The following is a 13908-nucleotide window of genomic DNA, read 5'->3' on the forward strand; positions in this document are numbered from 1 at the left end:
GACCTTTATTTGAAGCTTATTTCTGCTTTCATATGTCACAGCAGCGGTATTCTCCAGCAGTGGAGGGCAGCTTTTCTCTAATTTTAGATCTTTCTCTCAAAAGATGGCAGCTGACAACAGAGACAGGCCTCTGAAAAGGATGGATTTGAAGGCTTGCCTTTTACTAAAGATGTACAAGCTGTGCAGCGCGGCAGTTCTTGTGAGATCAAACCGAGTGGATTTCAGATTCAAATCCCACCCTACTTTGAGGTCAGACTCCAGGCAATGTGTCCCAAGCTGCTCGCCAACAGAAAGGCAGGCGTCGCTTTTTTTAACACAAAAATACAAATCGTGAGAGTCAAGGAAGGGGAGCAGGAGCAGGGATAAATGATTTACACACAGCAAACCCGCTGAGGAAGTCAAACAGATGCTTTACTGTCTCCCCATGCTCCAGGCTGGATATGTCCGTTTCTAAACAGAGCTTGTTGCATCTCGGTGGATCCTTTCAGGCAACAAATTGTCCTGCAAGATTCAAGGCAAAGCTTCTCTGTTTCCCCCATGAACAGAATATTGCACCTGCGAAAAGGCAGAGCCAACCCACCACATTGGCAGTGGTAGGAAAAGCCCCACTAGGTCATCTGCAATCCCAATATTTGTGTCCTCTCTATGGTCTGATGGGCTTTCAACAGCAAGCTTAGGAGACACTTCAACGTTGCTTTACAGCATCTGTTTAAATTATTAAGACACTTCATCGAAAAGCTTTATGTATAAACAGAGCATTTTGACTTTGTAGCCTTGTGGCTTGTAATATTTTGCTATTGAAAGCAAAATTTCCACAAATACTGAGTCAAAGTGGGCAAGGAGAAGCTACCAGCTGAGTTACTCATGGGGGTGACTTAATTTTTTTTCCGTGGAGCTACTCTCTAATTACAGAAATGTCACCTTTTCTGTCCTCCCTTGGGGCAAGTGATGTGTTCTGCCCAGAGCCCTTTTTTTGTCATCAGAAGGAATGTAAAGCATCCATCTAATCCATCCATGTGTCTGCCTAATCTCATTCTAGCTGTTGCTATGATGGCCAGATAACAGATATGAAAATTAGGGGTTGTCTAGCGAGGCACAGCTCTCCTTCTGAATGACTTCCTATAGGGAGTGATGAATCTCTATGGCTCAGAGGACTACCCTGACAGACAGGTAGCAGCCTGGAGACCCAGCTTCCAACTCCCATATATGTTTTGCATTCACTTCAATGTAATTTTTAAAAGGAATTTTGTATTGGATTTCGTTCAGGTGCACATTCATCATTTATCAATGTGTTGTGGAGTTAAAACTTTAAAGGGATGTTGTAAGGCTAAAAACAATCTTGGCCTGTTTCTCTTTTGCTAAGCAGGTGCTGACAGCCACACAAGTTGAGTGGGAAATGCCTGTCTCTGGCTTGCACTTGTTTTGCACAGGAGATGGAGACTGGGCAGAGCCCAGCATCTCACAGAGGGGTTCAGAACCATGGACCTTGAGCATATTCTTTCTGGAGGGTTCACCAATCACTTCCCTAACTTAACAGACTGAAATTTAAATATCTAATTTAGCTTTCAGCTGTATGTTATTAGCCTGTTTCCCCCCTTTCAGTTTGAATTGTAAAAGAGAGAAAAAAAGAAGACAGGAAAACCTAGGCTTCCCTCTGTAGCCAGGCCCCTGGTTTGTTTTCCTTTTCAGTCTGATGCACAAGGCTCCACTACAGATTTGCAAATGCTGTTGGAGAGTGTTCATTTACATCAGAACATGCTGTTTGCAACTGATTTTTAAAGCTCCACTCTCCTTCTCTATTAATTTTATGCTGTGAAATAAAATCGTGCAAAAAAAAAAAAAATACATGCAATGATTTTGACAGCAAACTAAATAAGGGGCTCTGTAGGAGATGCCATCACAGATTTAGCCTATTTTTTTAGCTGAGAAGGAGCAGGGGAACACTTGCTTTAAGAAAAATCTCTCTCCAAAGAATAGCAGCTAGGGAGGTGGAGACTGGTAGGCAGTTGCTGACTGAGGAGTGCCTAAGCCTGGGAGCACTTACCTACAGGCAGTTGTTTTCCCTTTGGAGAGCTGGGAGCCGTGTGTGTTACTCTGCCAGCCAAAGAGGAAGAGTCTCTCTTATCCTCCAAAGGGACACTTTTCCAGTGGCTTGCTGTCCCCTGCCAGCAAAGAGCAAATATCTGTCTTCATCTTTTTCCTCTCCTTTGACTGTGAGTGCCTTGGTGCCAGCCTGTCTTTAAAATAACTTGGGGAGCATGCCTACAGACACATCTTGGCAAAGGAGGGAAAGGGAGGAGTGCAGTGCAACCAGTCAGGCAGAGACTCTTGTTTTCTACTTGGAGCAAAATGAAGCAAGGGTCTTCATGTAGAAGAAGTAGCAACTGTAAAAAAAAAAAAAAAAAAAAAAAAAAAAAAGGCACAATCATCATAGAAATGTTACACTTGTCTGCACACTTGGATCTCCTGCGATGAGACCATACATGGAGGAGAGACTGCTAATATTTTTCAGATAAACATGACATTCCTCTGTTTCTGCTGAAAAAAAACACCTCAAGGCCGTGGTGGAAAAGATAGTTTTTCCAAGTGCTGGAGCACAACCCTTTCCAGCACGGATGAGGGGACACTTGGGTGACCTGTACACCCTCTCCCCATCTGACTTCACCTATTGAGAGGTGCCCATTCTGTGATCCCCAGGGAGCCCACATCCTGCTCAGCACCCCTGCGACGGCTCCACAGCGAGGGAATGCTGCCTGCTGCTAAAGCTGCTGCTTGTGATCTTTGCATCCATCAGTCGCCAGTGCCACCGGCTGGGGACTGGCACTGCTCTCCAGTCTCCTTAGCACCAAGCACATTACCGGCACTCACAAATCATTCTCACGATAATTAGCAGCAATTAGTGACTTAATGGAGAGTCTTTGGGGATTCCTAAGCGTGCCTCGTGAGCGTGGGTTTTTTAGGACGCTGGAAGTTGAGAAAGCCCTGGGGAATGCTGATGGCACCTGGCAGTCCCTTATCTCTGTGCCTGCCCGGATGGGTTTGTTTGCGTGCGCCCTTCCCAGACATCGCCCCGCCGGGGGGAATTCCACCCGGCTGCGTGTGTTGGCTTTCCTGGCCAACCCCAGAGCAGCCCCAGCGAACCTCTTGGCTGCTGCCCCCGCCTCGCCCCCCTCCCACCCGTGAAACGAGCCCGTGCGTGGCACAGGGGTAAACTCCGAAAGGAGGGGAACGAGCTCAGCTGCTTACCTTGCCCAACAAGGGGAAAACGCGGTGGGAACTACTTTAAAATCGATTAATTTCCTTTGCCCCAGTAGGTCCTCGGCTCTGCCAAGGCTCAGGCTCCCGGGTGGCGCTGGGCAGTCACACAGGGTTTGCTTGTTGAGGGCACAAGGCATGAACTCCTCTGCCAAAAAAAACCTTGCCTAATTAAATTTCTCATTCTGAAAACAAAAGGGGTTCTCAGAGGAGACAACGCGGGGTCTCCCTGAGGTTGTTACTGTTGGGCAGATTTTTGCAAGTCATTAACAACCTCGGGAAATTGTTGATCAAATGGCTGAAAATGAAGCTTTCCAGTTTTCCAGTAAACCGAGCGTAGTAAGCCGCTGTGGCATAAGCATCTTCATAATGATGTTTCTGAGTTAATAGGAGGGACCTGGGGTGTTTTAATTGCCTTAGTTTCTAAATAAATGTAAAGAGATTTGTACACGTCCTGGATGCAAACGACCTCTTGAAGAAAGGCTGCCTGGCTTTCCTTGTGGATTTTGCCTCTGAAAGAAGGGGGGGAAAATCCCATTAACGCTGGGCTGTGAGCACGGTACAAGCATGTGCCCAAGACTATAATTAATGCGGACACTTACCACTTCTCATCTTGAGATATAACCAACACCTTTATATCTGTGAACCCCTCTCAGCTGCTAACGCAGGTTGTTAAGCACTCTTTCGTCTGGCTGATTTTTTTCAAGATTTTTGTACTGTTTCACTGGCAAATGACAAGTGAAATGGAGACACATCAATAGAAATAGCACAATTACAATAGATGGATAGACAGATAGATAGATAGATAGATAGATAGATAGATAGACAGATAGATAGATAGTCAGTCCTCAGGTAATAACTATTTTTAGAAATTACACATTTTTGCTTTGCATGTGGGATCTCGTCTTATCTTTCTGTAATTATGGGCATTCTGCTCTATAATAGGGTCTACTGCCGTATGACAAGTTATCTTGTAACATGTTGGCAGCAGTTTCAGTTGCACAAATCAATGCAGGCATTGGAAATTTAAAACAGAATTTTTACCTTTATTGCCTAGTTTAGTTTTTACCTGTTCTGTGCAGGTATATAGGGAACATTAGTCTCAACTATGTCATTTCAGTCCAAATTCCAGATCACTATTTGCTTGAGGTAATTTTAATTGAGCTGGCTGAAGGTGAAACTCACCCCAATGAATAATAATACCTGCTCTTTAAGAAGAATGACAGAGATGAAAATAGAATTAATTCAGAGATTCAGTCCTATGGTCTAGCTACTGGGCACACATCCTCAAAATTAGATAGGACAGAATGGGAGCTCCTTTGAAATTACCAGGCAAATGATTCAAAATGTACGCAAAAGAATGCTTTTCCATACCATACGTAATTGAACCGGGGAACTCATTGGCACCAGATAATGTGGAGGCCTCCAGTACAAACAGGTTTCGACAGGACTCAGCCAGAGTTGGGGAGATGGACTAACTGGTGCTGCAGGGCACAGAGGTTTGGCTGCAAGCTCCAGCTCAGGCAGTCCTTCAAGCCTCATGTCTGCCAGAAGACGAGAATGTGGCAATGAGATGGATTATCTTCTCGCCAGGTTTCTCTTACTCCCCGTTCACCCTTGGCTGCTTTTGGGAATGCACTACCAGGATGACCCAAAAACTTTGGTCTGACCCCGTGCACCGCTCTCAGTTTCTGTGTTGCAATGTGGTGCAGGTCAAGCCATGTGATCCCCAGGCACAGCAGATCACATGCATAAACAATCAATCCAGAGCTGATGTTTGCACCCTTGCTCCAGAGACAAGACTGTTCTACACATCTCTCCTTTTCTAATTACTGAGGTTTGTGGAGAGAAAACCATATTTTCCTGGAAGGAGAATAGGTAAACCAGCTCATTCAACCCAGAGCTGTCTTTGCAGTGCCCCAGTGACCCTCTAGAGGAATTCAAGGCAGACTGCATTTTTCTGTGTGTGCTTGTTATCTTATCTTTGATGTCCTTTGGGAAGCTGTGATCTGCTTTCAACTGACCTGAACACAGTCTGACTGCAAATCTTTGTTTGAGGAAGCGCTTGTGTGACCCATATACCAGGTAGATGTAAAGAACCAGCCCAGTTCTGCTTGTATTCAACACATGGCTCCATAGTACATAGTGTTTTCATTAGCATCACTACCAAAGATGCCAGGTCAGAGTTCAGCCCTCCATCTTCGGTGGGCCCGACACAGTCAGTGCTCTCAGACCTCTCCTTTCCCTAATGCACCCACCCTGGGGCTCAGGAAACAGCTATTTTCCAGCTCTTCCAGAGAAAGCTAGGGGTGTGGGTTTCCCCCCCCCCTCCCCCCCCCCCGTTCCTCCTTTCAGGATACTATTTTCCCACATGCAATCATTCCCCTGTTCATTCTTCAGCAAGGAGCATACTGCCAGGGACTGGAAATGACCCTGTGGTTCACCAAGGTGCAAGACTTGCAGAGGAACACTTGCAGAGGTGGAGATGACAAGACTACTAACAAAATACTATTATCCTGATACAGGAGGCTGGCTGACTGGGTCCCACATGGTGGCTGCCTGCACAGCAATATCTCGTTCAAACATTTTCCCATTCATGCAATTCTGTAAACGCTTGTAGGGATCAGCTTTCCATAAATACTGTGGACAGACTCTAAGTGACTAAGGCATTTATTTTCTCTATAGGTGCCTACATCCCAAGGGTGTCACTGGGGGTGTGCTGACTTTACCTGTTTGCCGTGGCACCCAGGAGGCTGATTTCAATTTCTGCTCAGACCCCTTTCCACACTCTGGCTGTGTAAAGGAGATATGAATTGCAGACTAAATGCAGTGGTTCTCCACGAACTACCCACAGTGGGTAAAATCCACCCTGCTAGGCCTTGCTTCAGAAGTTGTGATGCAATTTAGACAGAAGGATGGTGGGAACAGCAGATCTGTTGTACTGCTCTGCCATGAGAAGTTTTTTCGTGCTAGCCTGAGAGTCAAAATGGAAAGCAACAGCCTAGGAGACAGATCAGAAGGTCTCACAGGTCTGAGGTGGGTAAAGAGAAGGAACCCACAGGAATGTAAAATGAGTAAGCTTTCATCTTCTTCATTATCTGTCTTGGTAGCAAGCCTTTTGGAAAAGATTTTTTTTTTTTGAGATTTTCACGGCAGATCTTGGCACTGACTGACACAATGGTAATTCCCATCCACTTGGTTCCTTCTGTGCCTGTGGAAGGCAAGAAAGAACCTCCTAGAGCGTGAAAGGGGTTTGGATCAGGCCCTGTAGTGCCTGCAGATCGTCTCTGCCATAACTTATCCCTGCTGTTTACCTGAGCTAGTGCAAATTCTCACCTCGCTAAGGGGAAGCACCTCTAACTTACTACAAGGTGATCTTGTTTGCCTCAGAGTTTTTTAAATATAACAGTATCCCTTGTGACATAACTTTACCCATTCATCTGACTTTCTTTAGTTGAGAAATACTTAGCAGCACCTGTTGTGGAAGTACAAATGACTGATGCCAGAAGAAACAGTTCCTATAATGGACAGGAGTTCATCTACAGATACTTTACTTACAGAGGCACAATTATATGATTAGGGTTAATCTAATTGTATGTCTTAAGTATGATGGATTTAGGTCTACTATTCTCTTGGAGGAACTGTGATATTTGGAGAATCCACAAAACAGGAGGTATGGCTGTAGATGAGCCTGTTACATGGCAGACTGGTGTCTTCAAAGACTCTTTTTTTTTTTTGTAGCAAGGACTTCTTTCTAAGCTGAGCTTTATTTGTCCTAATTTGCAGCCACTTTAAGTTTCATCTGTAAATGCAAAACTCACAATGGTGCTCTGAAGACAAAATTCAGGAAGGGTCTGTTCCAAAAGCCACCAAAATGCAATGGAGCAACTCACCAAGATTTGGGTAATGCCCAGACAGCTGGACAGTGGACAGCTCAGTTTGCTCTGGGATAGTGAAGAAGCTGGATACCAATGGCACAGGTTCACATGGGACTCCATTGCCAACATGGTATCTATGAAAAGTGTCTGTGCCCTAAGCATCCCACAAGAAGACTGAGGAAGGTCAGAGAGGCATGACCTGAACTCTCATGACCTGCCCTCAGGCAGCAGCTATATTTCCCTGACCAGTGGTCATGAAGCTGAGATAAAGTGCTGGACAAGTGATCTCAGAGGTGCCACAGCAGGTTTTGCAGTTGGAGAGAAATCCTGAAGCTCCCTTGGCTTCAGCACAATTACTGCAGCAGTTAGGGTGTACTTGGAGGGACCTACAGCTGAATGCTAAATTAATTTATTTCTCTGATTGGACTCTGCTTACCTATTTATCTATTTACAATACTGTATGTCTCTCCAGCCTCCCATGGGTACTCCCTTGTTTTCTTTTCCCACTGCCAACAAATAGTAGAATGTTTAGCAACAGCTGGCTGGGAGCACCCACTGCCCAGGACAGCTGGAAAGCAGAGGATAAAGAGACTCTCCTAGTAAAAGGCAAAGCAGTGGATCATATTCCCTTGGACAGAGTGGAAGTTTAGCCCTGGTCTCCCACATCCCAGTCACCTCCTGCTCTGCTCGTCGGCACATAAAAAAGAAAGATTATAAAAATACAAGCCACATATTCATACAGTGTCATATAAACTGGCCTTGCTCCAAATTTGGATTTCTGCTTTGAGCAGGAAGGGCATAGGTTAATAATTTTTAAGATATTAGCACCTTTTGTTCCAAGATACTTCACTTTTTGAAAAAGAGTGTGTGTGGTTTTTTGTTTACCCTGTAAACTGTACTAAGTGAAACAGGCGCTTTTTATCAGCAGAGGTAATCACAATGACTTAGGAGAGGAAGTAGAGAAGAGGCACGTCTCATTGGAACTGCAAAGGGAATTTAAGTAAGTAAAATGGATAACTTGTGCTGGAATCAGGACATGATGCAGACCTGGAATCAGTCTGGTACTTGCAGGCAACCTGCTGAACTGAATCTGGGACAATTAACACCACAATTTGTTTTATTAGAGTCATAAAATGCCCTATCTGAACTAGTGGTCAGGATTTAGGAGTGGGTTGATATTGAAAAAAATTCATTAATTGATTATGGTGTTTTTCAAACTTTCTGAACTGCCAGCACTGTTGTGTTCACTCAGCATATCTGCAGAGAGAGGCTGTTTGCAGAATGGGTGACTCTTTTAAACTTTCTTCCTCATTAACACATCTTTTATCCAGTGAAGTTCTAAAAATGCCATGTGAGTTCAGCCACACTCTGCGAGTGGCAAATTTGCCACAACTGCCCCACTGATGAGTCCTAGGAAATAGTTTGCAAGGCCTGCCTATGCTAAACTTTGTTCAAAGAAACCAGTGTCAAAATATGAGAAGAAAACCCCACCTAACCTTGCGGAAGGTTAGAGGAAGAATCCAACTAGGGATTTGCACGCCCTTTTTACTCCTGTGGATTTGCCTGTCTTGGCCGTTGACTGATGTCCTCTAGAAACATGATGCTTTACCTCCAGCAGCACAGGGAATCAGAATCACTCCAGTTCTACCCTGCCACAGAATCACCCCTACCCAAGGTCACCAACACTCACTGCTTCCCCCCTAGAGCCGGGTCTTTCACAAAAACACCCCCTGAAAGCCTTGATTTGGCCTCGTTCTCTACCTGAACTTCACGAGAACAGCACGAGGCAGTACAGCTGGAGGTGATGTTTGGAAAACGTCATTCGTGAAACGTAAATACTTGTAGGTGATTGCAAAGATAATACGGTCTCATGAAGGAACCTCTTGATATGTCAGTGTTAATACCTGCAACCCTCCATTCCCCCGGTGTTTGTATGCGCAGTACATATTTTGCTTATAGAATACAGAGCAGGGTTGTAATAGAGGATGTCTTCAAGCTACATTTATTTGATCTATTTGTTTTTACATTATTTTTATGCTACTAGTGAATGGGCTGTTTGGGAATCAAAATGCCAAAGCTGAGGTATGAACAGGATCGCTCATCTCCATCCCCCATCATCCATGATAAAGAAATCAGAGTAGTATTGATTGTGGCAGAAAGGGGAACAGAGTACACTAAGTATGCAAGTCCATGCTAGTCATTTAACACCTTGGAAAAGGTGATATTTTTGCTTTACCTTCCTGGCAGTTTAGAGCTGTGCTGTGTACTGTGGGACAGCATCGTGCCTTTTGGGTAGACACAGAGGGAAATACCTTTCAGTAAACATCATTAACAAGCAGCTTCAGCAAATATTGGTGATTATACATCATTCAAGGTTGAAAAATGGCAAGGGAAAGATGTCTTTCTTTAACCATCACACCACAGGCATTCAGACCTCTCTGCAAAGAAGGATCCTGGCAGGGCTAGTCCCAGGCTGTCAGTTCCTGAACTGTCAGTGCCTCATTGTGTCCCAAGGGCATTTCTCCCTGGTCCTGATGACTTTGGCAGGTTTGCTGGTTGTACCTTTAGCAATTGCAGCCCCAGTGAGAAGCTGCCCCTACAATTGTCCTCACCTGCAGGCACATTAACACCCCAGGGGTACTGAGATGCACATCCCAGGGCTGACTTCTGTTTTGGAGGTACCTGGGGTGAGTGCTGATGCTCAACTGGCTTCAACGGACCCCCAAAAAAGTGTTATTTCAACCAAGATAAATGTGCAGTCTGCCACTAGCATGCTTTTGGCCAAATTGCTGTCAGGCAGTGTGGCCTGTCTTTCCCCCATGATGACTGTGGCCAGGGCAGTCCCATGTCTCTAAGATCCTGGAACCCAAACACCTCTTCCTCTTTCTGTCATAGCTACCGCTTCCTGCAGTTTCTTGTCTTTTTGTCTTCTGTGCTCCTGGACGAGGTCAGTCAGACTGTAACTCTCTTTCTGCTGAAGCTGAAGACCCATTACCCCTGTTGTGCAGAGCCTGAGGGATTTGCATTTATCACTGCCCCATGTGTTTAGACCTTACTGAAAGTGCTCCTTACCTTTCTCACCCATTGAGCAAGGGATGTAATAACTTCCAAGCGCTTACCAATACTCGGGATATGAACACTGCCACTTCCAAACAGCCTGTGACACTGCGTCCATCACCTTGCACCTGTCATATCTCAGCCCTGTGGGAGCTCTGCTCAGACCAGCTCCAGGCAGATACACATGGATTATGTATCTCTGCTTTGAAGCAGAAGATTTTATTACTTTCTCAACGGTTATAAAATACACTCTTAGGTCTGCACGTGCTTTATCCTCCTCTCCTTCTGAGAAGTGTGAAAAACAAGGTCTGAGATTTTAGGAGCAAAGATTTTTTTCTTTTTCTTGGTGTAGAGAGGGGGTCAAGGTCAACATGTGAAAAACTTACCTCCAGCTCCTAAAAGAAGCTATGGAGGTGTCACTGGCCTGTGACATACAACTACCCAAGGGACAAGCTTATTTGCACAGGAGAGGGTGCGTGTTAATTGATTTGTGCATGTACAAATGAGCGTGTCCACATGTGGACAGACCAGTAGATACCAAACAGACAAGAAAGGGAAAGCTGAAATACAAATGGACAATGGCATTTCAAAAATGCAAGCCTTTGTTTTTATGGTGCATTTATAACAGGCTATGCAGAAGTACGTACCCCTGTGTGTTAAAGCAAAATGAGATCTGCAGGGAGAAGTAACACCTTTTATCAGACCAGCTGAAAACAGCCTGAAAAAATCATATATATTGGGACACACAAACACTTGCTCAGGCCAGAGCAGAGGTTTATCTTAAGATCTGACAGAAAGCCCATGTATTTGTTAAACTTGTCTGTTTTTCATGACTTTCAGTGGTTGCAGTTGCTGTCAGGCCAAGGGATGCAGCTGTCAGGAACAGCTGGGAGCTGGCAAGGGACTCTGCATCCCCAGGGATCCCTGCATGCTGTGCTCTCCTCTCCTGCTGTGCTACTCACTCCTTCAGCCAGCAGCTCCTTGCCAAGGGTCTCTCTGATACACAGTCTGAAACCAGGGCTGCCTGGAACATCTTTTCCATGGAAAATGTGTATTTGTGTTGTTTAACATGCTCCACAGGAGTATAGCCAGGACATCAATGGACTCCAGCAGACTCCTCAGACTCCATTTGCCTCCCAGAGCTTGGACCTACATTTTGGAGATGCCCAATTTCCCCACTTTGCCCAGTTTACCAGGATGGAAGTGGTCAAGAAGGGTTGGGAGCCTCGAGGGTTTCACAGAGTTTGTAGCACTTCCTGTGGTTGGACCCACACCAATCTGCTAAGAAAGGTGCATTTGGGGGATCCTGAACTGGAGGATAGAATAGAACAGAATGGAATCATTTAGCTTGAACGAGACCTCTAAGGTCATTGAGTCCAACCATTAACCCAGCTCTTCAAGTCCACCCCTGGACCATGTCCTAAGTGCCACATCTGCACATCTTTTAGATAGCTCCAGGGCTGGTGACTTCACCACCTCTCTGGGACTCCTGTTCCAATGCTTGGTAACCCTTTCAGAGAAGATATTTGTCTAATATCCAATCTAAACCTCCCCTGCAGCAACTTGAGGCCATTTCTTCTCATACTCTCCTTTGTTACTTGGGAGAAGAGACCGAAGCCCACCTGCCTACAACCTCCCTTCAGGTAGTTGTAGAGAGCAATAAGGTCCCCCCTGACCCTCCTTTTCTTCAGGCTAAACAACCCCAGCTGCCTCAGCTGCTGCTCATATGACTTACTCTCTAGACATTTCCCCAGCTCCATTGTCCTTCTCTTCTCCAGCACCTCAATGTCTTTGTTGTTGTGAAGGGCCCAAAACAGAACACAGGATTTGAGGTGCAGCCTCAGCAGTGTCACGTACAGGGGGATGATCACTGCTCTGGTCCTGCTGGCCACACTATTGCTGATACAAGACAGGATACTGATCTTGAAGTTAGTGTTTAACTCAGGGGTGTTCACCCTTTGGGGTTTCCTGGTGCACCTCCTGTGATCCGCATAGCCTCAAAACAGGTTTGAAAATGTCAAAATAGGTTTTAAAAGGTCAAAATAAATTGTTTTGACCTTCCAGCTTGTGGGGGAGAAACTGTTACTTCTATTTTGTACCCCATTTTTGTTCCACAGTGGAATGAGAGTATTTTGCATCTTTGGCTGAAATTTGGGAACGTCTTGTAAACTCACCATTCCTCGACCAGTTCCTTCCACAGCCCTTCCTTAATAGCAGCTTTGCAGACTCCTCTGGGCACGTTGCCAAATGGAAGGGACGCTTTCGCAGGAGCACAGGAGAGAGGTTAAGAGAGGCTGTTTGATTCCCTCCTATCTCTATATTTGCACCAACAGAAGCTAAAAAAAGAAGTGCTTCTGTACCTACAGTTGCACTAAATATAACCACCTGGCTGGTTCTATATATATATATATGTATGCATCTTTAAAAGCGTGACATGCGATACTTGCGAAGAGTTGAGCCTGGAAAATAAATTACAGTGCCAGAGGGCCAGACCTGTCAGTCACTCCCTGCAAGGTAAACCTCTGATTGATTTGGTCCCAGAGAACGGCTGACTTTTCTCTTTATCGTCCTCTGGCATAACAAACAAACCACATTTTCTGGTTTACAAAAAAAAAAAAAAAAGCTCAAAAATAATAACTGATACAATCTGAAAACCTGGGGAGAGCTAAGGATCTAGTGTAGAGATTTTGGTTTGTTTAGGGTTAAAACCTCCAGCCCGCAGCACCAGCAATATCAGTCACTAATAGTAACCTTGCGTAGCTGCATGCATTAAGGTGGTATTGGATGATAAGGCAGAAGAGCGAAGCAATCTGTTGGGCTACAGCTGAAAATAGAGTCACTGCTGCACAGGGAAAAGCTTCATTCCCTCCCTGGCTCCTTCTTCAGAAATGAGAATGCAGGGAGTCATGCCGAGGGAAGGAAAAATCTGATTTCCCACTGCCAAGAGACAGGGTGGCACTTGTGAGAAGGATTTCAAGGTCACGGTGGCGATGCTATCAGTGGTGATGAGGGAGCCCAGCAGACAACAGGTGAAGGCTTCCCGGAGGTGGCAGTGCGCTGCCGAGGGAGATCATCCGATAGCTGTGGCAAGCTGCCTGCTGGGGGGGCACCTTCAGCCCTCGTTTCCCAGGCAGATGCATGGGAATGTGGCCATCAAGGTGACAATGAGGAGGAGTGAGAGGTAAAGGAGCCTTATGTGTCTGTAGATAACTGGGTCTCTGGTCATGCTGCATGAAAGGACTTTACTTGCTTTTTTACACCTTCCCCCTTTGTCCCTGGGTACCTCCCTGTCTGCGTTTGCACGCTGACATACAGGAACCACACCAGCTGGTGTAGAATACATAGTACATGCAACAGCATGGCTCTGAGGTAGGGGCCATCCTCACACCCGGGTGGTCACACCCAAGGATGAGTACAGTCCCCTCTGTGTGGCTGCAGACACCCACCATCACACCCACCAGGCAGTCCTCAAGCATTCCCTTCCCCTTCCACTGCCCACTGTCCTGGTAAACCTTCTCCTACTATGGGCAGCTCCTGAGATGTTAGGAGGGCAAAGTCAATCTGGGAACAAACCCATTTTTCCTTTAATCACATGTATTCAAAGGCAAATAAATGAAATGGCAGGGAATCAGGAGGCTTGGCCAAGGCCAAATGAACTCTGGTGGTGTTTTAAAGGCAGTGAGGTCTCAAAATTGCAGCTCTGTCAGTAAAAGGCAAG

At 45.6% G+C, this 13908-nt stretch overlaps 1 long non-coding RNA gene across 2 annotated transcripts; it reads right to left on the reverse strand.

The window, feature by feature from the left end:
• Positions 1-390: 390 nt before the first annotated feature.
• On the reverse strand, positions 391-12526 carry LOC127481891 (uncharacterized). Of its 2 annotated transcripts, none has more exons than XR_007908359.1 (5): positions 12365-12526; positions 4630-4799; positions 3858-3979; positions 2045-2384; positions 391-501 (listed from the first exon to the last, which is right to left on the reverse strand). It is a non-coding gene; the product is annotated as an uncharacterized LOC127481891 (long non-coding RNA). The 2 variants fall into 2 exon arrangements; XR_007908360.1 differs by having other exon boundaries at positions 391-555.
• Between the last annotated feature and the right edge of the window lie 1382 nt (positions 12527-13908).

This window comes from Manacus candei, unplaced genomic scaffold (assembly GCF_025592945.1).
Source record: "Manacus candei isolate 608988 ecotype Guabito, Panama unplaced genomic scaffold, ASM2559294v1 h1tg000083l, whole genome shotgun sequence".
Lineage (NCBI taxonomy): Eukaryota > Metazoa > Chordata > Aves > Passeriformes > Pipridae > Manacus > Manacus candei.